Source organism: Amblyomma americanum, chromosome 1, assembly GCF_052857255.1.
Source record: "Amblyomma americanum isolate KBUSLIRL-KWMA chromosome 1, ASM5285725v1, whole genome shotgun sequence".
NCBI classification, from domain to species: domain Eukaryota; kingdom Metazoa; phylum Arthropoda; class Arachnida; order Ixodida; family Ixodidae; genus Amblyomma; species Amblyomma americanum.
This window is the reverse complement of record NC_135497.1, coordinates 329,844,502-329,868,859: the sequence shown is the minus strand read 5'-3', so window position 1 is coordinate 329,868,859 and position 24,358 is coordinate 329,844,502. Positions and strand designations below refer to the sequence as shown.

Below are 24,358 nucleotides of genomic sequence, written 5' to 3'. Positions count from 1 at the left end.
GAATGAAATCCAAAAGATGCATGAGAAACAGCAAATATGCGGGTAGAAGAACCGAGCTCAATGGAGAAGTAAAATGTTTAGTACAAGTGCAAACACTGTACAGTTGCATACAGCTGAAGAATGAAACAGAACATTCCCTTTCATAGGAGGCCGTCCCACCAATGGCATCAACCTATTGTCACGACATCGTGGTCAACCGCCTTGCATCTTTCACAGCCGCTAACAGGTGCACGCTAATAGGCGCAAGGCGGCTGACTTCAGCAGCATGAAAATGGGTTGACGCAACTGGCCAGACAGCCTTCTTTGAGGTGCATTTGTCACATCGTTCTTGAGTTGTTTCCAACTACAGCAGCAATATGAAAACAAGAGCTAGGATTAAGAATGCTTATGAGCACTTAGACAAGAAAGTAAGATGGATGGCACAGCTGTTGTGAAACAAATTGTTAGCTTTACACGTAATTGGAACACTTGGTTTTCAGCGCCCGAATTATGGAACGATCAAATCGGAAACGTATTACGAACACATCAATTAGCTCCACTCCTATTGGTTGATATGCCCGCCATGCCGACCAATAGGAGCGGGGCTTTTTGACCGTTTTGAGATGGTTATCTTTTTGTTAATTAGGCCCCAGGTTTCGTTTTTCGAAATTTGGGGACAAAACTGGCCTCTATTTGCGGAGTTCAAATTGGGAAAGAAATTTGTTTTTCTCATAAGTGCACTGCTTTGAGATGCACTGTTTCGAAATATGTGGGTTATTTACCCCCCCCCCCCCCCCCCCCTCGAAAGAATAAACCAACAGCACTCATTTTCCCTTGGGACAAAAAACTCTTTACTCCCCAGATGAATAGGTAAGGTCAATTTTCACCTAGCAACAAATTCATTCGTTTATTTTTGCTTGTTATGTATATTTTCTTTTCATGCATTACTGTTTGCATTCATAACAGTTGTGTTCCTTAGTCTGCCAGGGCTGCACATGTTTTAACTGCGAAAATACTCTTTCAACATCACAGTTTCAGCTTTTTATTCTTTGTACTATGTAGTCAGTGCTGGCTACCGCAGGGTAGTGGTTCAAGCAGCAATACCCACAAGAAGACGGAAACGAAGAGTCTCGGCCACTGGCCGCGGCGCTCGTCGGCATTGAAGGCTTCCAAGGCACTGCTCGGCTTTTTGAGAACTTCTGGCCTGCACGATAAGCAGTGACTTTGCATAGTGACTTTAATTTTCTGCAACTGTCTTTTCTCCTTCATCTTTTTCTCCCCTCACCCCTTTCCCCCCGTGCAGGGTAGCAAACCGGCTATTCGTCTGGTTAACCTCCCTGCCTTTCTTCTTCCTCCTCCCACAAGAACGTTTCAGCACCTCCTGAATTCTTAATAAAGAGTAGTTTCTAGCATCATCCTGCAGTGAACCCGTGCCTCGAGTGGTAAGAACTAAAAAGTTATTTGGCAGCAAAGAATGAACTAAAAAAAGCTTTCTGAAATATGTTAATACAGTTGCTAATCTCCGTACAGTACATCTTGTTTCTTTCTACTGGCTTCTGGTCAGAAATAGAGTCTAACCCAGTGTTTATTCAACTACTTTGCTGTGCAAATATTGGGAAAAATTGACATTTATGAGATAATCATGGGCCCTGTAAATAGTGCATATGCATTTGAATACACTTGTAAAGGCAATGGTTCCACAATTTAACCCTCCGGAAACCACACTAGATTTAAACAGGCACCAAAAACATAAGCAAAACATTTGTACAGCTTGCTTCTCCCTTTCAATATGAAGTTTTACACCTGACATGCAGTGGCAGTTGGAAAAGAGCGGGCGCTGGCCGGAAAGAGGGCTGAATTCAAGTTGGGCACCTAAACGGTGGTTAGCGGGTGAGAGACAGGAAAACAACGAGGAAATAGGAGGTGGGAGGACAGAGAAGTAAAGATCATTTAGAACTGATATACAGGAAAACGCATACGCCCAAGCACATTCACACACAAGAAGTGAACTGCAAGGATGAAAGTGTCCTACCACTGTCCTACTCATGAGACATATAGCAAAATTTTACACTCAATACATCACATATAGATCACAAACCTTCACGCCTTCTAGCCAGCAAACATTTTGAACCTGTTCTCTAGATAGACTTCACTACATAAATATGGCACTCAGCAAGCAGCTTTACTGAAATATTTTTAGTTTAGAGACAAAATGGTTGTAGTTTACCACATACAAAAAGCAAGTACAGGCATCACAGGTGACCAGCCAATCTTTCAAAGGGTCCTTCACCAGGTTCCAACATTGCAGATAAACCAGCATAGTGCACAGGCCAGGTGGCTAGACTGTCTTTGCAAAATACCAGAGCCGTGCATGCCACGAAAAAAAGTCGAAATTCAAACCAAACAGAGTTTCAACTTCCTCTTTGTCTAGTCAATCCTATTACCACTGCCCTCCCTTACTAGCGACTTAAAAGGACACCGAGGATAAGTTGAGGTTGGCCTGTATCAACAGCTGCCCCAGCGAAAAAAGCCCATAGAGAAATTTATTGGTCTTATAAAAGTTAGTATTGGTGCTATAGTTTCTCTTTGGGCGTATCTGCATTTGTACTAGACCAATACAGAAACTGGCACACCTTATCGATCGATACTGTGGGGTTGACTTGGAGAGATAAGTACGTTCTCCCCACTCGATCCCGGCTGACATGGTTCAAAGCTTCCCGGACCCCACCCAGTGATCGCGAGCGCTACCGAGCGCACGCCAACCACGGCGGGCCTTGCTCTGAGGGAACAAAGGAACGACACATTGGCTGACACAAACAGGCATTTATTGCTACAGCAACAATAACGCCAGCTAGCAATAAGGTACGCTAATGAATCAAGGTCGTCCGACTCACCAGCAAGGTTCCGAGCGAATGTTCGCCCGCGCTAGGGCAACACCACCTAGACTTTTTAAGGCCTCTCCACGTTTGCGTGACGTCACCGCACTGCGACGGCCCAGTAGGTTCGGCTTCCGCGCTCGCACGAATTTCGCGCATTTCAAAGTGCTGATTATGCCTCTCGAAAAGAAAATTACTTTTTTTTAAAATCGTGTTTTGCTTGCCCACACCCTAGCCGAATGTTTTTTTTTGTTCTTGTTTCTTTGAAAGTATAAGCAGTTACATTTTAGCAGACTTTTACTGACTTTATATTAAAGCGCGCATGTGTGAAGATACGTTCGTAATATTTTTTTTATTGAAAATTAACAACGCAGAGGACTTTCACAAGTCGTATTTTATTTTCAGATGAGAAACACGATCAGTAGGAGTAGGAGGTAAGGAAACTTACAGCACTGAATCATAAAATGCAGTAAGTGAAGCCAACAACAGAAAAGCTGTAAACAGAAAGCAAGCAAAAAAAATATGCAGAATATTTTTATTTTTATTTTTTTATTTAACAATACTGTTAACCCTCAAGCAAGGGTCCTGACAAGGAGGGTATGAAAACTTCGTAGAAGATAGAATTATTCACAATCACTAAATACATCAGCAGAAGACAGTACATTCGTTCAAGCATCAAATAGCACTTTCAAGCAGATGGTCATCCAGAGATCGCTCAAATTCATGCAGATCATTCTGTTCTACAACACTCATTGGCAAGTCATTCCACATTTCAATTACATGGGGGAAGAAGGAATTTCTGAAAGCTTCACTATGGGCGTAGTACGGCTGAATTATCCGAATATGATTTGTTGTAGAACTCCGTTTGCCTGGCGCTTGTATGTATGCTTCCTTTTGAATGTTTACCTGTCCTTGGAGCATCTGGAATAGTAGCTTTAGGCGATTTCTTTCTCTACGTATTTCTAATGAATCCAGGTTACAGGAAGAAAGCATATCTGTAACTGAGTCTGTCCTTCGATATCGGCAGAAAATAAAGCGTACTGCGTACCTCTGAACTCTTTCTAATTGTTTCTTCTTTCTAATATATAATAATACAACGCAAAAACTGGTTTCAAAACTAAAAAAAAACTAACAAAAACAGTCACAGGCACACAGAGTAGTCAATTCTTTAATGTCTTCAATTTTCTCTCTTTTTTTTTGCAGCCTTTTGAACTGTAAGTTGATCATTTTTTCTTTTACAAAGGTTATTTAGAAGCGTGTTTGCTGCTGCACCTAGGACATAGTGCATTACCAACTGTGGAGTGTGCCCATTCTCACACACATCAAAGTCAATGCCGTCGTTTAACACATCATGTGTGAGTGCCAAGAGAGCCTCCTTTTGATTTGGTAGTGCATGAAACTGTGTCGCATGCTGTTCTCTTCTCAGTTTGTCAAGAACTATCTCAGCAGTAAGAACAGCATTTACTATGGCAGGCTGTGGAAATTTGAGACTACCACGAGTCATGGCCTTGACTAACTCCCCACCTTCTACTTCAATTTCATCTTCTAGCATTAAATTTTCTTTGCAAGTCATGCATGACAGCTTTTTGAACGCAGCGTGGGCACAATAGCCAGCAACGTAAGTGATTGCTGGGAGATTTGGCGCCTTCGCATAATCGTCGTCCGTTACCTTAATGTCAAACACTTCAAGTACTGCATCGTTTACTGCCACCGCATCTGTTGCAGCCTCAAACTCTGGGAGCTCCAGAATGTTCTGCAGACGAAGCTTTCGCTCCGACTCACAGACTTGTCTTATGGAAATGTGGTATTGCGCACCGGAGAGTTGGCGGTATTTGCCAAACCTCTCTTCCAAGCAATCAGTCTGAAACTTTCCTAAAAGTACATACTCGAAGTTCATTTCATCTAGGCAATACCTAGCCACCTTTACCAAGGTGTCTGTCGTGAGTCGAAGCGCACTGTGAGTCTCTCTTGTAAGTATGCCTGTGTCAAATTTGAGAGACTGCCACAGATCTAGCCACTCCACTATACTTAACAGAAACTGGATCTGTGGACTTGGCGCTGATGTAATCGGTGACTGCAGCTCATCACGAAGTGGAGTACCCTTGTTGCATGTCTTTACATTTACAATGTTCCACCACTTTGTTATTGTTTCAAGGAACTGTGCAATACCAGACACATGATCTAGCTCAAGTCTGGGCCCACATGCTCGCAGAGCTGCTGCCGTAGACGGGCTGAAAATCCTTAGCGCAAGCTTGACATTCTGTCGCTCAATATTCGATGGGTTCAGAGATTTAGACGAAAGTGTTGGTGCTGATTTAATCAGCTGACCCTGTTCTTTCGAGTGAAGTTCTCGAAGTGTTTTAAATGAAGCTGTAAGTATAGGTGGCTTTATATTAGGTCCTGTGGGGCTAGGAAAGAACATGCATGTTCCAGCATTTCGCTGATTGATCCAGTTATTCCTGACGCATTTTATTAAGTGTACAGGATCAATAAGAAAAAAGAGAGGACGTTTAGAGTCTGCAGGGTGTGGATACACACTCTGAAGTTTGCAGGGGGCCCCAAAAAGTGACATTGTTTTCCGGTTGATTGAGTTATTGTCAGCTATGACTGCGATTATACGCAACCCAACATGCTCTAGCTGAGTAATGATGCTATGCAGAATAGTGTGAAGCTGCTGTGCGTTGATGCGCTCTACTGGCAGTATGTGCACAACATTCTTCTGACGCGAAAGCAAGCTTTGCATCATAAAAACATGGGCTGTTTTTGCTGCATTAGGGCTATTTGTAGCCGCACCAACAATTACTCCTCCCTTATAATCAAAATACGGCTGCAGGTGAATTTCGTCTATCATGAGTACAATTTTTTCATGCTCCGTCATTGCTGCGACAAGCTTCTTTGCATACGATAGGAAAGAAGTGCCTTGTTGTTCAGCTGCCGGGCTTACGCTGTAGGAGTTACATATACGACGTATTGTAGATTGATGGGGTAATCTAAGGTTTTCGGAACTGTGAAGGAACCTATAAGCATGCGGAGAAACTGTAAATAAAATGCTTGAGAATACCAGCAACTCTGCAGAATACCGGGATGACCTGCTATGCTTGACAAGAAGAGAAACTTGCTCTTTCAAAAACTAACTGCATTGGGTTGTTGAACATCTGCCAGTTCACAATTTAAGGCATTTTCAAGCAGGGAAAGTGCCAACTTAAGCAAACCATCAATTTTTTCTTCATGCTTAGACAACAATTTTCCGTGAAACGACTCTACAGCATCCAGTGGACCTATCAAGCAACGGATATCATGTACTGTGTGAGGGATGGTATCTATGCCATCAATTGTAGTCAGCTGCACATTTCGGTAATGAACTTTCACCGTGAGGTTCTCTAAGACCGTGACTGACGACAAAACACGAGGGACGTCATCAACAGCAAGATTGAGAAAAAGGACGCAGGCAGGTCGAGAAATAACATTCCAAAAATCAGACAGCTTGATTCGAGGAAGGCACTCCAGTAGAACTTGGAAAGTGTCAATCTTGTTCTTTGCTTCTTCCTCCTCGTGTGTCTGGAGTGACATGGCGATGGCATCTCGTAAAGAAGCTGCTTCAAGACGCATTCTCTTTTCAGTCGGTGCTTCTCGGGACGTAGTGGCGGGCGCAGAAAGGTACGCGGGACAGTTCGGGAATACACTGGGAATGGCGTCGGAGGTGAGACGAGCGATCTTCAATTTTGCCTCGACGACTTTGCCCGTTTTTGAGTCCACATACTTAGAAGAAGTCCGAATGTCTGATTCTTTAAAGTGCCGCTCACAGACCTGCAAAGCCCAGCGCAGATAAGGTTAGCATATTTAAGATGATTAATTCCATGGATGCAATAGCAATTAGCGCAGTGAAATAGTTCAAATTTAGAATATTTCCAGCTCGCCCACTAGGCCATGTTGTAGCGCATTATGTACACACAGCTACGTCGCGGAATAAATATCGCGCTTTTTCGACTTACCACTGAGCGCTTTCCGGGTTCGAAATCAGCACGTGGAATGGCTTTCAACCATTGCCTCCTTCTGTCAGCCTCAGCTGGGAAAGTGAATACGCGCACAGTCTTTTCTCCATCGTAATTCCCGCGGCAGCCGGGAACACAACAGTGTCCTGGCAATTTAACAAATGGCCCAGGAACTGTCACACGCGCACAGCACTTTCACAGACGTTTCCCAGGATTGCACTTCGAGTATTCACAGCCCGCAAGGAAGCTTCAGCAAATGACACAGAAAGAAAGAACGGCGGAGGAACAGCATGTAACACACGACACGTGCAGCACATGTTCAAACACGACGGTAGTGATGTTTACAGCAATCGCGATGTCTCCTTTCAAATGATTGCTTTCAACAATTTACTAGAAAACCTGCACAAAGTAAGCTTTTAAAAGATTGAACAGTTTCCAGAAATGCGAACGAAGATTGTTACATTGAACCAGATATCTTTCATGTCTTTTAAAACGGTGAAATTCCTTATCTTCAATTTGCTGTACGCAAATATGCCTCGGAGTAATCCGCACTTCAACAATTTGAAACAGCGCGGGAGGAGAACGGCGGCATCGGCCGCCAGGAGGTGCTGCCGCAGCGGTCGGCGGTGGCCGCTCCCGCGTCGTAGTGCGGTGACGTCACGCGTCGGAGGAGAAATCGTGGAGAGGCCTTAAACGTCTAGGTGGTGTTGGGTAGGGCAAGGGATCCTCCGCGCCCCTGGGCGGGACGAGTACGGGAGCCAGTCTCACCGCCGTTTCCTCGCCCCACCGGAAAAGAGCGGAGCCGCGAGCGACACGTCCGCTCGGGCCGACGATCCCAGCCGAAGCGCCCCAGCCCCCTCTCCCGCGCGCGGGCTTTGGCAGTCTCCCGCGCAGCGATGCTGGCGCCCTCCCTTGCCAGTTAATGTAACTGACAAGGGAATGCGTTCCTCCTCGAGGTGAGGCTGCTACTGCACGGTGCCTCGCTGGAAAGCAACCACAGGGGGCTGCAGGGCAGGTCCCCACATCCCCCAACCTTAAACAGATCCACGCGCCTTAAAGTACATACTATGGAGGAGTCTCCTGGTCTTCATGTCCTTGAGGAACGTCTTGCAGCGGAGGTCACGCCGACAGCGTCCACGCAGACTTCCGCGGTGTTCCGTAGGCGGCGTGAAGGTCTCCGCTGGGACGACTCGCATGGCCCGCGGACTACCGTGTCCGCAGGCCAGCGAATAGAAGGCCGGTGGGAAAACTGCAGGCCAGGATTCTTCAGTAGCCGCCAGGGCAGCAGCAGCCGGAGGTGACTGCTGACTGGTCTCACCACAGCTGCCCCGGATGGGTGCGGCGAACAGGATACAGGCCGCTCCGTCGCAGCAGGTGGCAGCGAGACGATGTGCACCGGACAGCAAGCCTACGGGAGGGGGGGGGGGGGCTCCACCGGATCTGCAAAATTGCCGAAACGTTCTCGGCGTGCCTTTAACGTAGGTCACGGGAGGGGAAACGGCGTCCGCAGGGGCCTCGTGGCACAATGCCTACCTCGCTAGGAAAACGTGTCGGGCGGCTCTAAAAACGCAAAGTTCGAGTGAACAAAGCCCTTTCTTGAGTTGAACGAGAGTGCTCAGTTCGTGCGAGGTTACAAAAAAAACTGGCGGGCAGCAAAGTGCGCCACCTCTCAACAACACGGTCCAGTGGTCGTGTCTCTTCTGGCGTGGTGCAGGCAGCTCCGAAAGGTCTCAGGCCTGACTACCACTGACCACGAGCGTGACCACAACAAAGACCCGAAACTGGTTATGTGCGCGCAGCCGCGAGGAGACATCAGCTTTGTGGGGTGGTCCTACCCCGCTCATTGCACAAAGCTGCTTCTGAGCGGTCGGCGCCCTCCGTATCGTATGGTGTCGGAGCGCCCGGTGCCGAGCTGCAATACCAGCGAGCTCGTAGCGGCACCCGTGGCCCCAGGCCACTCGGCTCCCGGCGCCGCGACTCTCAGAGTCGAAAAAGAGACAGTATAGAAAATATATACAGAAACTCGGACCACCCACGCGGCTTCCGTACTCACTCGATTCAGGCTCGGCAGCTCCGCGGGCGCTAGACCTCGCGCTCCCTCGATGAGCACCAAGTGATTCTCACGAAGAAACTCCAGGGAAAAATGTGCTGAGCATGTCGAAAAGTTCGAACATGCTGCAGCGCAATACTCGCACTCAAGAAAGCATGCCGCAGGTCCTAGCGATCAAAATTCACTCTAGGCCTAGCACTTGTCAAGTCCGGACAAGGAACGTTCCCCGAACCGAATCGACAGTCGTCCAATGTTCCAAGAGCAGGCCCCACGTTGGGCTGCCAGATGTGGGGTTTGAATGGGGAGATAAATACGTTCTCCCCACTCAATCGCGGCTGACACGGTTCAAAGCCGCCCGGACCCCACCCCGTGATAGCGTACGCTACCGAGCGCACGCCAACCACGGCGGGCCTTGCTCTGAGGGAACAAAGGAACGACACATTGGCTGACACAAATAGGCATTTATTGCTACAGCAACAATAACGCCAGCTAGCAATAAGGTACGCTAATGAATCAAGGTCGTCCGACTCACCAGCAAGGTTCCGAGCGAATTTTCGCCCGCACTAGGGCAAGCGATACTCAGCGGCCTGGACGGGACGAGAATACGGGAGCGGGTCTCCCCATCGCTTCCTCGCCTCACCCCCCCCTCCCCCCCCCCCCCCCCCCGGGGGAAGAGCGGAGCCGCGAGCGACACGTCCGCTCGCCCCGATGGTCCCAACCGAAGAGCCTCATGCCCCCTCTCCCGCGTGCTGGCTTCAAGCAGACTCACACGCAGCGACGCTGGCGCCCTCCCTTGCCAGTTAAAGGGACACTGAGGAGAAATTGAAGTTGGCTTGTATCGATAGAATACCAGTTCCTGATCACAAAAACGCTGCCCTTACTGAAAACAAAGCTCTTGTAAAGTAGAAAATAGCAAGAACCGAAATATAGGCATCGCCACCATAGGCCAATCTCGCAAGTACAGGCGTGGCGACGTCATAGGACAAGACACGCCACCTTGGAGGAATTTTCCTTCCTACATGGAGCCGCGAATCTGAGGCTGACAAAGAAAGGTTGCGCGGTCAATATTGAAGTTTTTGTAGGGTTCGGCGCGCTGTCGCATCTTTTTGTATACATGTGTTGCGAATATTCCACGAGAGGGCAGTGACCTGGGCTGCGCGTCCGGTTTTGTTTTATTTTGTTTTGCTTTGGTGCACGCCGTTAGAAGGGGACTCATGCCTTTTTGGTTAGTCTCCCCATTCGCCCTTGCGGTTTCCTTCGCCGCTCCGGACGGCGGGGCTATCTTCCGGCCTCGACCTTGGACCCCAGAGAAAACGCTGACATCAGTTCTGAGCTTTCCTGTTTGTCAAAACTGATGAGCCGCAGTTAGCAGTGTATTTTTAAGTGTGGAAAGGGGCGCGGGCATCTTCGGGGTGTATCCGCGAAGGGAGCCGCGCCCGTGTGCTTTTGTCTCTAGCCACTCCTAGCTGGCGGGGGCTCGGTCTGGCCGAGTGCGGAGGGAGTGACCGTTGAGAGCTGGTGCAAGGCGCGCCAGTTTGACTTTTGGGACACGGTGTCCCTCGGCTCCGTGCAGGCGGTCGGCTAGGCCGGCCGCGGATAGCTGTGGCCGTATACTGACTTTTGTTTGTACCCATCTGTAAATAGCCTGTATAAAAGTTCGTTTATCACTAAATCGCTTCGCTTGCAAGTCATATCATCGAGAAGCCTTCAAGCGGTGCATCCAGTTTCTGGAAATCACCGAACCAACGCCACCGGCAAACCTTTAAGAGTACAAGGAGATGAAAGAATCTCTCCAGAAAGAGCGAAGTGCGCAGCAGGAGGTGGTGCCGCTAGATCGAGCTCAGAGCCGATCATCCCCTCCGGATAGATGAGATGGCAACGAATCGCTGAGCAGTGTAACAGAAGAGGTAGTTGGTTGCTGCAGCTTGAAGCCGGTAGGGATCGAAAGCGCTGCGAGTGAAGCGCAAGTCCCGGCAAACAATTTAGAGATTGCTGGCGCTGAGTTGCCGGATGCTGCTCAGTCAGCAATCCAGGTTGAAAGAGAACAGCGGTCCCTACCTGCTAGCTTGGAGATGAGCTCCGTGGAGGGGAAGGCCGATAAAACCCATCCGGTGTGCGACGCACGCGAGGGCATGACGGACTTTTGCGCTGAACCTCATGAGCACGAGGAAAAGGGCGGCTCGCCAGGCGCAGGTGTCCAGTGTGAACTTTCTTTGCGCATCGACATGGAAGCGGTGCGTTGGGGGTGTTTCACCAATGACGCGGATGAAACATCGAGCTCAGCGGTAGCGGCGTCGCTTGAGGCGCAGGTGTCGCAGCTGACTAGAGCTGATTCTGAGACAGCGGACACGGGTACAAGCAATGCTACAGTAGAGAGATTGCCATACGACAGATCAGCTGGTGTGGACAGTCTCTGCGTCCTTTACCGTGAACAGAGCACGGAAACACGTCAAAAGATTGCGACGCACGCCAAATCACGGCACGATCTTGGCGTGCCTTTGCCTATGCAGCCCGAGGGACTGGCGTTGAGCACGCAAAGCATGAAGGCCTCAGAAAACATGGCTCTGTCCATAGTGAAGGCGCGTAGCCTGAGTGCGCTGACCGCCAACGAGGGTCGTAAGTTGGATAGACAGCAGCGCAAACGGAATGTCACTGCGCTGACCGCCTGCGCCGCACCGATATTCGGTCGTAGACGGTGGGTGTGCGTGTTCGACCCGGGAGGACAACGCTGAATCGCAGGCTGCGTTGGCCATGCCCACTCCACCTTTAACAGGCCTCGGCATGTCCCAACAAGGACCCGTGCGCAGGTGTGCAGCACGGCTATAGCCTTGGTAGCACGTGTCGAGATGAAACAAAAGGCTCGAGTAAGCGCGGATGCAGTAGGTGGGTGTGGGGGATCCAGAGTTGGCAGGACTCAGTGTTCAGGGACTACAGACATGGACATGACCGAATGTTCTTGTGCGGCAGTTATGCTGATTTTACCTTGTGTGCTTCAGTGATTACGGACAGTGTGATATAAACTGCTCGTAACTGTCTTGGCATATTACAGATGTTTGAGTGCCCCGGGAATGATGTGCTGTCTTAGTTACAAGAGTGAGAGTATTTGTCATTGGCATTGTCATTAGCATTGTCATTAGCATTGTCCTCGGGATGGGTGTGTGTGACGAAGGGTCGCAGCATGTGGGCTCGCAGGCTCCGGTTGCTTGCTCGTGCAGAGGTACTCAACCGCCACTTGCCGAACCCTTTTTGTTGTTTGTTGCCTCGGCTTATCTCTGAATAGATTAGCCGAGCCTTGGGGGGAAGGTGTAGGGTTCGGCGCGCTGTCGCATCTTTTTGTACATGTATTGCGAATATTCCGCGAGAGGGCAGTGACCTGAGCTGCGCGTCCGGTTTTGTTTTATTTTGTTTTGCTTTGGTGCACGCCGTTAGAAGGGGACTCATGCCTTTTTGGTTAGTCTCTCCATTCGTCCTTGCGGTTGCCTTCGCCGCTCCGGACGGCGGGGCTATCTTGCGGCCTCGACCTTGGACCCCAGGGAAAACGCTGACATCAGTTCTGAGCTTTCCTATTCGTCAAAACTGACGAGCCGCAGTTAGCAGTTTATTTTTACGTGTGGAAAGGGGCGCGGGCATCTTCGGGGTGTACCCACGAAGGGAGCCGCGCCCGTGTGCTTTGGTCTCTAGCTACTCCTAGCTGGCGGGGGCTCGGTCTGGCCGAGTGCGGAGAGAGTGACCGTTGAGAGCTGGTGCAAGGCGCGCCAATTTGACTGTTGGGATGCGGTGTCCCTCGCCTCTGTGCAGGCGGTCGGCTAGGCCAGCCGCGGATAGTTGTGGCCGTATACTGACTTTTGTTTGTACCCATCTGTAAATAGCCTGTATAAAAGTTCATTTCTCACTAAATAGCTTCGCCTGCAAGTCATATCATCGAGAAGCTTTCAAGCGGTGCATCCAGTTTCTGGAAATCACCGGACCAACACCACCGGCAAACCTTTACTTTTTTGTTTTAAAACCGATAGTGCCCTTTTATCACACAAGGAAAGCAGACAGAATACAACCTGAATGTTAGAAGGAAAGAAAACCGATGCTTGGCGGCGCCACAGGCGGCCAGGAGAGTTTAGATTTATTATGGCGCTTCGCGTCTATGAGCTTTGCGTGCTCCATGGTTTTGTTTTTGACGCGCCTCGATTTACAAGCACCGAACAGCAGAGGAACTCCAAGTGCCGCTTCAAGTGCTGGTTAACCTTTGAAGGAGCCTGTTAAGGCTTGTCAGATAATCGCCACGGTCGATGAAAAACTATGATGACACGATGGTAGGTGATCGTACAAGGCAGTTCGCAGTATAAAGAGCATTTGTGTCTTCGCACGCTCCCCCGGCGAAACATTCCCGGCTGTGCCAGTCAACTTCAAACTACGTAACGGAAATCGTTCATTAGGGACGGCAGGCAAGGTACAAGCGCTCGTGCGGCTTGTAATGAGGTACGTATGCATTAGTTACAACTGCGGACTTGTGGTTATAGTTATTCATTTTGCCCTGTGGTTTTGCGTTGCTAACGGCCGTTGCCACACGAACAAAGGAATTTTTTTAAATGTCTTTATTTCTGCATAAAAGAGGCCTAGCCTTGCGGCAGAAATGAGGGGCTTCATGGGGGTGGAGGTGGGGGAGGGGGAGGAGGGCCGGTCTCCACTTCTTCGAAGTGGGGTGGTCCTGTGGTCGGCTCTGCGAAGAAACGGCCAGGCCCTTCTTCCTTGAAGTATAGGAGAAAAGCCCGCCAGAGCCGGAGTGCGTCCGATGATCCGATGTGTAATGGTGGATCGACCCATTCCTGCAAGGTGCCAGGTCGGTGCCCGCCCAGGGACTGAACTGCTCGCTCCCGCATCACGTCAAAAGCAGGGCAGCGCCACAAAAGGTGTTCGGCCGTGCCTCTGGCCGGGCATGCCGGGCATTGAGGGGTCGGGTATGAGTGCGGGTTGATGAGGTTGAGCTTTGCTGGCGACAGAAGCTGGCCAGTCTGGGCGCGGCGGAGGAGTACCGCCTCTACCCTTCGGAAAGTTCTAGGTGGGCGGCGGTATAATTGCTCAGGGTTCGCCACGTGCTGGAGGATGCGGCGGCGATAGCATTGTGCGCGATGCCATGTCTCGGCCCTATCCATAGGAGGTGACGACGGATGTGCAACGTCATCACGGGCCCAAGAAGCGGAAACGAGTGTGCATCCAGGCAAAGGTGAGGAAAGAGCTGCAGCGCGCGCTGCCTGGTGGGCCTTTTCGTTTCCAGTGATTCCTTCGTGTGCAGGAATCCATCTAATAACAATAGTGTAGCCCTCCTCTCGCAGGCGTCGGGCTTCCGTTCGAATTGCGCTGAGAACGGCATAGTCTGCTCCCCCCGCGCGGCATGCGGTGTACGCTGCTTGTGAATCAGTGTAAACATGGTAGGTGCATGGAGCCGGATCCTGTCGATCTACTATTCCAGTAATGACAAGGCGTATGGCAATGAGCTCGAGATTAGTTACAGCGTGTTCCTCGGAGAGCCGTTCAACTATTGTGGTATCTGACTCAGAGTCGTGACAAGCTATTGCGGCGCCAAGTTGAAACTGAGCGGCGTCTGTATATTGTTGGATAGCCCCTTCCTGGGCTAGCTTGTATGACATCTTCTCGTGACGTTTAGCGGCAGCTTTGCGCCTTTGGGGATTAGCTGAACTCATGTTCTTTGGTAGTGGCATACCCTCTACTAAATCGATTAGTTCCCATGGTGGGGCAGGAGACGACAACAGCTCTAATTTGTCAGTGTTGTAGCCTAATGCCCACAGGATCTTACGGCCAGCCGCCGTTGTGGAGAGACGGACACGCTGGGCTTGCAATTGCTACTCTGCCACATCCTGTAGGGCATTGATTTTGCTGCATGCGTGTAGGTCCTCTACTGGGCAGAACTGTGGTAGGCCAGTAACAAGGCGCATCGCCTTCCGATTGATTCGCTCAAGCTGAAGGCGTTGGGTCGCGTTAAGCCGCATGTAGGAATATGCATACAGTATTTTTGATGTTATGAGTGCCAGGGCTATCTGACGGAGTCCCACCTCTTTGATTCCCCACCCACGCGCAGAGACGCGGCGCATAAGATGTAAGGCCTGATGGCAACTAAGCACCGTGTTATGAATCCAGCTTTTGGCTCCTCCATCCTCGTCAATAAGCATTCCGATATACGGATTGTTTGTTTCCGGCAAATAACCGAGTCCCCTAAATGAAGAGAGATAAGATTTCGTTCAGCCTCGGCTCGCAGCCGCGGACCGTTTATGACAGCCACGTACTCGGTTTTTTCCGGAGAGGTTTTCATGCCACAATTCTTGATGTAGTCGTGGACGGCATTAAGGCCTGTCTGCAAGGCTAATTCCTGCTCCGCAGGGGACCCAGAATTGGTCCAGAGCGTTACATCGTCCGCATACAGGGCAAAATTAAGACCGGGTATCGACGTTAGAACTGGCGGAAGACCTGACATCGCGATATTAAAAAGAGCCGGAGATATGACGGCGCCTTGGGGTACGCCGGTTCGGTTAGGTTGCCGTGCACCCTGAGTATCCCCAACCATTACCGAGAAAGTTCTGTCCGCAAGAAACGCTTTCACGAAGCGGTAGAGGTTCCCGCCTATCCCCACTTCCTGGAGCCGTTGAAGTATGGTAGAGTGGGGCACGGAATCAAAAGCCTTTTTGACGTCACCCCCAACAACCACCCGGAGCTGTGCGCTGCTAGGGTATGCGAGAACGTCGTTGTGAAGCCTTCTGAGAATATCTTGCGCGCAGAGTCCTCGTCGAAAACCTATTTGCATAGGAAACAGGACGCTGAACTTGTCTAAGTACCATTCAAGTCTTCTCAGAGCCATACGTTCCATGACTTTACAAAGGTTGGACGTCAGCGATATCGGCCTGAGGTCTTGTAATGTCCGACTTGGCTTACCGGGTTTTGGAATTGGTATGACAACTGATTCCTTCCAGGCAGGGGGAAGAGCACCGTTGGTCCAGAATTCGTTGAATACTTTCAACAGGGCAAGTTTATGTGATTTGGGAAGGTTAAGAAGTGTTGAATAGCGTACACCATCCGGTCCCGGGGCACTTTTATGGTTTGAGTCATACAAGGCTGCCTCCAGTTCGTCTAATGTGAAGGGAACGTCGTAATAATTCGATGTATCTGAGACGGGGTCCGCAGGCAAGGCATCCACCTTTTCAGGTTGGGGAAAAAAGACCTTCCCTGCTTGTATAGCTAGATCAGCCGGGGAGACGTTCAATTTCAGGGCCATGCCTTGGGAAGGGGGAATCGGCCTTTTGCGTCCAAGGACAGCTCGAAATATGTGCCAGGCCTTCGACAAGTTAACTGTTCCATTGAGCGAGTGGCACAGCAGCTGTCAATCTTGGAGAGCGAGCTGCATAGTATACTGCTCGACCTCTTGAGTAATGCGGGTGAGGGCGCGCCTACGATGGGATGTCCGACCAGAGCGGCGGTACGCCTTGAGAGCACGAAGCCTACGATTCCACAGACTCAAAAGGTGGGAGTCCGGCTTCGGGGCATCGTATTTAACTAAAAGCTTCGTTGTGGCTTTCTTCTTGGCACCGTTGATCTGAGTAATGAGTTCGTCTAATTCTGTGGGAACGTTCACCTCACCGAGCATTCTGCGAAAATCGTCCCATGAGACGTGCTGCTCTACTCGATGGCGTTGTTGCCGCTTTAGTGACTTTCGCCCTCGAGGGGCCCAAGACACCACCACGGGATAGTGATCACTGCCCATGACATCATCAGCCCGTGACCATATGATCTCATTAGGATGGGAAACAAGTGTCAGGTCTGGAGAAGTGTCTTGTTGACCTTTGTGCTGGCCAAGGCGACTGGGCAACGTAAGGTCGTTAACGATGGTCAGTTTGCCTTTGACAATGTGCTGCCATAGATGCCTTCCCCTAGCATCTGAGCGATGATATCCTCAGCTGGTGTGCATGGCATTAAAATCACCCCCAACTATAACGCGATCCTGGGGATATATCCTTAAGAAGTGTTCTATAAAAGATACATCTACTCGATATGTCGTAGTACCGAAGGATCTGGCATAAACCGAAAAAACCAATGCTTGTTGGTCCCCTTCTAATGTAAGGCGCACTCCCGCTACCTCTTGCGTCTGCGTGCACCACGCGGACGTATCAAGCTCGGTGTGGGCAGCGCGAGAGAGAACAAGTACGCATGCCTGCCCATAGGCTACTGGATTCGCGGATCGAGATCCTGGCCCAGGACGTCGGTGCTCTATGGAAGGGGTGCAGTAAGGTTTGTACCCTATTAGATTGGGCCTATTAGTACCAGTCTCCTGAAGCAGGATAGCTAGAGGAAGCGTCGGCGTGATGGGCAGTCTCCTTTGAAGTTCTGCTTGTTTGCGACGGATTCCCCGGCAGTTCCATTGTAAGAACCATATAGGAGAGTCCGAAGCAAAAATGTCATGAGGTTTCGCGCTAGTGCCCGCCATTTTGAAACTGGAAGGTGCGCGGAAGAGAAGATGATGTGTGCCCAATTCCGGGCTCTTGATTCGGAGAAGCCTGCGACAGTCCTAAGAGTGGAAGCATGCGCTTGATCACCTCAGCAGTGACCATTTCGATAATGTGCTTGAGTTGGTCTTCATCTAAGTGCACCGTGCGTGAGCGATCTTGCGCCAGATGCGTTTCTGCACCGCGCTGTGTAGCACGGAGAGTTTCAGCATAAGCACGGTGTATGTGTGCTTGCTTTGGCGCCGTCGCAGAATGCTCAAGAGATCTCGTTAGGGATGGAGGTGTGGCATTCCTTAGACTAGTGCTCTCAGTTTGTGTAGAGCGGCCGTGCGCATTTTCCCCTCTAGTTTTATGTTCACTGCCTCGTTCCTTTGGTAACGGCTGACTTTGTATTGGAGGGAAGTCCTCCTTAACAAGCCCAATTTGCTCCGAGGGTGATCGCTGTGCGCTGGCAGGGCTCTTGTGCGCAGCCGTCGAAAACGTTTCGTTGCCATGTAGAAGCTCGGCTTGTTGCTTGCGCTCCTTTCGTCGCGATACTCGGATTCGGTGGACAATGCCGTTCCTCAGGGTTTTGGTAGCCTGTCGCCGAACAGGGCACTTCGGGTCTGTAGCTACGTGTTGACCTCCGCAATTACGGCATAGTGGTTCTGTCGGGCATACCTCGAGGTTGCCATGTGCGTGGCGACCGCAGAACGAGCATCGACGTTGGTCGACTAGTGGACACGAATTTGTCCTATGTCCGATTTTATGACAGGTCTCACATATGACAGATTTCGGGTGATAAGGTATGACCGGCAGGAGTATGCTGTATAGATGGATATTGCGGGGAAGGCTGGAGCCCTCAAATGTGATGAGAGCTGCTCCGTTCTTGCCCATTGGCCTGGCACTGGTTACCTTGCACGAGTAGCACGTGAGGTTGGCCATGAGCTGTTCGCTTGTTAACCCGTTGGCCCGATATATGACCCCGCGGATCTGGCCGGAGCGAATGGTTTCATAGGCTTGTATAGATGTAGGCTTACCAGAAATTAAGACAGACTGCAGTCCGAGAAGATGGTCCCTGGCATGCGTATGCGATACGTCGACCGCAAACTGATTGCTTCTTTCAAGAGGCCGTACTTGAAAGCCTGAGTGAAAATGGATTTTTTGAAGCTCATCGGCAATGGCTCTGTGCAGCCAGTGTGCGGGGAGTGAGCCTAGTTGTCCAGGTGAAGTTAGCTTCATTATCACAGTTTGTTTAACACAGGTTGGATCGGCAGCTGTAGCTTTGTTCTTTCGCCTAACAGGCTGCCAGTCATCCTCTTCAGAGTGGTCATTATCAGCCAAGTGATCGGTTCTGCCGAATGTGGTGACCGTGGGAGCCGAGGAAGGGCCCCGCGATTGAAAATGCATATCCACGTAGCAACCATTTATTGCTGTCTGCGAGCGGCAAAATTTTACGCCGTGTCGTTTGTTCACCAAGCGAGCGTTTTCTTGAGTTATCTGAGAAGTGCCTAACCCCATCCTAGGCTGCTTGGCAAATTTCGAAAATGGAAAAGTGCAAGATCCTTCCTGAGAATGGTTATTTCCAGGCATGTTTTCCGTGGAAAGAACAGAGAAGGGATTGGAGACAGGTATCGCCGCAACCACTTGGCTGGATTCGTCGTCCGTCATGCTTGCGTCGGCGTCAAGCACAGCGACAGATTGCGCCGCGTTATCTGTGCCGCTACGAAGCGATGTTGCCTCGGCGGCTTGCTGCGTCTCCCCGGGAGCCATGTTGGCGGCATCGGCGGTGGGCGTATCGGATGTATCCGGATGGTTTCCTGTGGTAGTCTTCAACATGGAAGCGTTGAAACTGTTGTCCACAGGTGACAAGGAACACGATGGCACTGGCCCATCCATTTTTGGGAGCCTAGCCCAAAAACGTCCTGGCCAAAAAGCTTCGAAAAGTCGGAGCGATGCGAACGTGCGTCAGTTCGAGACGGCTGCTTGCAGCGCCCCCCAAGGAATTTGAAATGCGGTGGAGAGTTTTAATATTGGAGGCACGATTTCTTGAAAAGAGTATTTAAATCTTTAACCTTAATTTTGCTTTCTATTGTGCAGCTATCTTTATTCCTCAAGTGGCAAGTCGTGCCCCGTAGGCTCAGCACGGCAGATTGTACGTCTTGCTTGCCCCATTTTATATTTCGTATAGGAGAGTAAAAGTAACGCTCGTTTCGGCGGCATGCAAGATGCTAAGCGTTCACCGAGACTCGCTTCATTAAGATTTGGGCACACCTCTGCGAGACGATTACACCGGCTATCGAGGTTCGGGGGGATGCTCTGAACGCTCTACTTTCGATTCCAACGCGGCTATCTTGCCGCCAGTGGTCGCCGGTTGTGCACGCCGCCTCGGAGGCCTCGATAGCCGGTGTGATCGGCTGGCACAGGTGTGTTCCAAGCTTAAAAGCCGTATCAAGAGACTATATCGACGCGTATTCGCGTATCATATCGTGCAACGGCAAGCATGCCGAGCCACGCGCACTACCGGCAACCGTAGCTTGCGCATAGTCGCATTGGAGCTGAAAGCAGAGCGGACAGGGAGTTTTCCTGGCCCATTTGCCTGCTAGAGCTTTCGAACAGTTCTTCCAAACATACGATGCCATCACCAGGAGAGACCAGCTGTACGTTGTCCTTGTATTGGAGATGTTTCTTCTTTTTAATGCACCAAGGAATAGACCATATGCGAAATGCGCAGCGCCATCTCGTTCACAAGTTGAGAGTTAGGTCGGCCATCTTGGTAACGGCGAGGAAGCAGCATAACCGCCATTACTCTATGGGAAGCGGAGGTTGTATGCGCAAGGCCCCCGCGGATTCACAAGCCGCAGATCGACCCACATCGTATAGCGAAAATGCCAACGCACTGCTGTGTCCCCTGGTGTAAACAGCGAGGACCCAAGTATCCAGGCGGTAACAAGGTGCGTGGTATTTACTTTCACACCCGTGTAATCCGTGCCCGAGAGGTAGGGAAACATCGGACGTACCCGATACCCCTTATTAATAGTCGTCTCGGTGAAAGAGAGATAACCTCGAGTTGACTACAAAAGGCAATACCGATAGAGAAGTACCGTGTTGTACCTTAACCGATGTTAGTGAAAGTTGTGAAAGGCTTCCTTTCATTCTCGCGTCAACCCCGCGGTGTGCCCGTGTTATCTGCATGTACAGCAGCACTTTTTTTTTGCCCAACAGCCGTGACAGCAGCCGTGTCGTTAGAGCAAATTCAGATGCTGTGAATATGCAAAGGCTGTAAATATTAGGGACATGGCGCTCGCTCTTGTAAGCCCGTGGTCACAAGGGCGTCCATTAATGCCGAGCTTTGCTCAGGTACAGGCTAACCTTCGCGCCGCGATTGAGATGCTGGATGAAGTGGTGGACGCACATTCTCGCGCCGGTGGCACACGGGGACTTACGATCGTGATCAATTATCGCTTTTACGCGGTCCAACTAACCGAACCGCACTGAGTTTGTTGAGCTCTAGCGCACAACACGATCGCCTACGATTGCGGCCGATCGCAATTTGTTTAATAATCCGCATCGCGAAAAATCGCGATCGAAAGTGCCCGCTGGACAAATATGCATATTGACCATAACAGCCTGGTAACAAACACTTGCACCGCTGCGGTGGTTGAGTGGTTATGGCGCTCGGCTGCTGGCCTGAAAGATGCGGGTTCGATCCCGGCCGCGGCGGTCGAATTTCGATGGAGGCGAAATTCTAGAGGCCCGTGTACTGTGCGATGTCAGTGCACGTTAAAGAACCCCAGGTGGTAGAAATTTCCGGAGCCCTTCACTACGGCGTGTCTCATAGCCTGAGTCGCTTTTGGACGTTAAACCCCCATAAAACCATAAAAAAACTTGTACCGTTGCGGTTCAGCTATGTTTGTTATCAGGCGGAGTATTTTTAAATGTCGTGCGCTGGTCAAAATATTCATGTATAGCAAATATAGGTTACTGATGAATTATTTGTTGATACAGGTTTTAACTACATGCACATCTCTTGAAACTTGCAGGTTTCTTATCATCGCTTCCCAAGAGATGCCACATTATAATAAAAGTGGATCATCGCCATCAAGCGCGACGAAGGGAAATACTTCAAGGTGAAAAAATGTACAAGAGTGTGTTCAAGGCATTTCCTGCCATCAGACTTTATTCCTGGTGTATCATGCGGCAGCAACTTACTGCGACAAACAGTCTGCCCCAGTGTGTTCAGCTTTGGCAAAAAGCAACAGCTTCGCAAATCACCCAAGAAGCGAACATTAAGCGCCTGTCCACAAGCACAACAGATTTCAGATCAAGCTGTTGCTCAAGCACTGACTGTAGAAGACAGTGCAGCGGAATTTTTTGGTGACCAGTCTACTAATCGATCGTCTGCAGCAGCTCTAGAGTCTGATGCACTGAAACAGAGAGAGACACCGCCAGCTGTTCACCTGCTTCTAGTACAACCTCTCTATTAGGTAGTGGCGAGCCTATCAGTGAAGTGGAACGTCTCGAGGGTGTGGTTGCCGCACAGGCAAATGAAATAGACAGAATATGAATGTGAAGTCCTCCAGGAGCAGCTGCTCTAGACGAAGAAAGAGTTGCACTTTTCACTCCAAGAAAATCGCCGCCTCACTGCACGTCTTGAAGAAAAAGAAATTAGAACAAGTTTTGGCATTGACCGTTTTAAACACTCAAATGAGGACTTCCTTGCTTACACAGGAATACCATCATATCAGCACTTCCTGGCATTGATGGCTTACCTCAACCCCGGAAAGAATGGGAGTAATGTTTTGAGGAATGCTGGCATCAAAGCCAGCGGAGGCCGACGGTGGGAGCTGAAGGCAGAAAATGAACTGTTCCTCGCACTTGTAAGGCTTCGTCTCGGCCTCTTCGAGCATGACCTGGCACACAGATTTGGGATCACTCAGTCAACAGTGTCACGTATATGTATGTCATGGATTAACTTCATATACATAAGACTCTGCAAACTACCACTCTGGGTATCAAGAGCTGTAATAGACGCAACAATGCCTGCAGCATTCAGCACGTATCCAACAACAAGGGTTGTTTTGGATGCAACAGAGATAAAGTGTGAGGTGCCCTCCTCATTGTCTCTCCAGTCGAGCTCCTACTCTACTTACAAGACTTCAAATACCTTTAAAGGCCTCATTGGTGTTTCACCAAACGGCTTAGTGAGCTTTGTGTCAGAGCTGTACACAGGTTCTATCTCAGACAGGGAGGCCGTACTGAAAAGAGGATTTCTGATCAAATCTCAAGTTTGACAAAAATGATTCTGTCATGGCAGACAAGGGGTTCTTGATTGAGTACCTTTTGGCAAGCAAAAGTGCTAAGCTGAACATTCCACCATTTCTGCCCAGGAATGCCCTCTCTGAACAACAAGTCAGGGAAACTAAGGAGATTGCTTCATTGAGGACCCATGTAGAAAGGAGAATAAGAAGGGTCAAATCATTTTATATATTTTATCGGCCGATGCCACTCACACTGGCTCCCATAATCAATCAAATCTGGACTGTGGCTGCTATTCTCACAAACTTTCAAAGCCCTTTGAGCAAACCTTCACAACCAAGCAGGCAACAGCTGGCACCTCCAACAGAGCTAATGAATGAATAACTTAAAGAATGACCTCTATTCACTGCCTCAAACCATGCAACAAGATAACACAGGAGCAGAAACTTCCTTCACCCCCACAATCAGAGGGCACAAGTACTAGAGTATTACGACTCAGATTCTGTGCAATCCTGTACGAAAAATAAGTGTAATAAAGGGAAACCAGAGTGATGCACTAAACTGTGCTGTACTGATGGGTCACACTCATGAAAGCGACCACTTGGCACCTAGATGAATGACCAAAATTTTGCTCCTTAAAAAGGGCTGGTGCCATCATGGCGGCAGGCAGGAATTTCGGTTCATTTTGTTTCGGAAGTGGCCACAAAATGCAGGCGTGCCTGTTTTAATATATATATATATATATATACATATATATATATATATATATATATATATATATATATATATATATATATATATATATATATATATATATATATATATATATATATATATATATATATATATATATATATATATACCGTTGCGGGCATTTGTCAGTTGCAATGATCTATGTCAACCGTTTGTGAATTGTGATGACCAAATGTACCTGTTGCACTGTATGCCTTGTAAGGGAGCGCAGACCTCGTCAAGCCTTGTTTGGATTTTTGTCTGCGTTTTCCTCAGTATCCGTAATACTGAAATAAATTTGATTGAGTGATTTTGATGAAATTTCAAATAATCAATAAGTGAGCATCTTTCCCATTTCTTTCCTGCCCCCCTTCAGCTTAATATGCTTCACAAACTAGCACAAAAATCAACCGTTTTATTCTATATCACAAACCCTGCTTTCAGCTAGAGCTAGTTTTTGAAGGTGTAATTTGCTGCTGATCTAGTTAAACTAAAAAATAGCTTTCATGTGTCTCTATTTTATTTATTTAGGAAATGCAAAAATATAGAATGGGTGATGAAAAGAAAAGATAATGAACGGCCAGGAATACAAAGGAAGCCATTATCTAGCACATAAGCCTTATATATAAAAAATCACTAGCTGTAGTAAGTGTACTACAATGAAGAAAAACGAGTGTTCAAACCACAGATGAATGCAACCTCAGAATTATACCACAGCAGTGTTGTGAGCAGCAAAGTAAGGCACAGCAGTACTGAAAAAGAACTCATCCAACTGTGCCTTAACATTGTCCCACCTCCCTTGATCACAATAAATGCGCTCCACAGCCATCCACTTTTCAGAAAAGACTTCAAAGTCTGCCCATTTGCATTCTGTGACAACCATCTGTCCTAAAACTTGGTAAAAATACTCATCTCTCTTGAGCTGAGGTGTACCATCAACAAATGCAAGGCAGAAGTTTTTGCTGGTTACAGTGTTAGCTTCACTGT

The 24,358-nt window shown here is 49.2% G+C and overlaps 1 pseudogene; it reads left to right on the top strand.

Annotated features, from left to right (window-relative positions):
* The window catches only part of LOC144120785 (uncharacterized), a 40,290-nt pseudogene extending 17,251 nt beyond the window's left edge, over positions 1 to 23,039 (top strand).
* Positions 23,040 to 24,358: the final 1,319 nt, after the last annotated feature.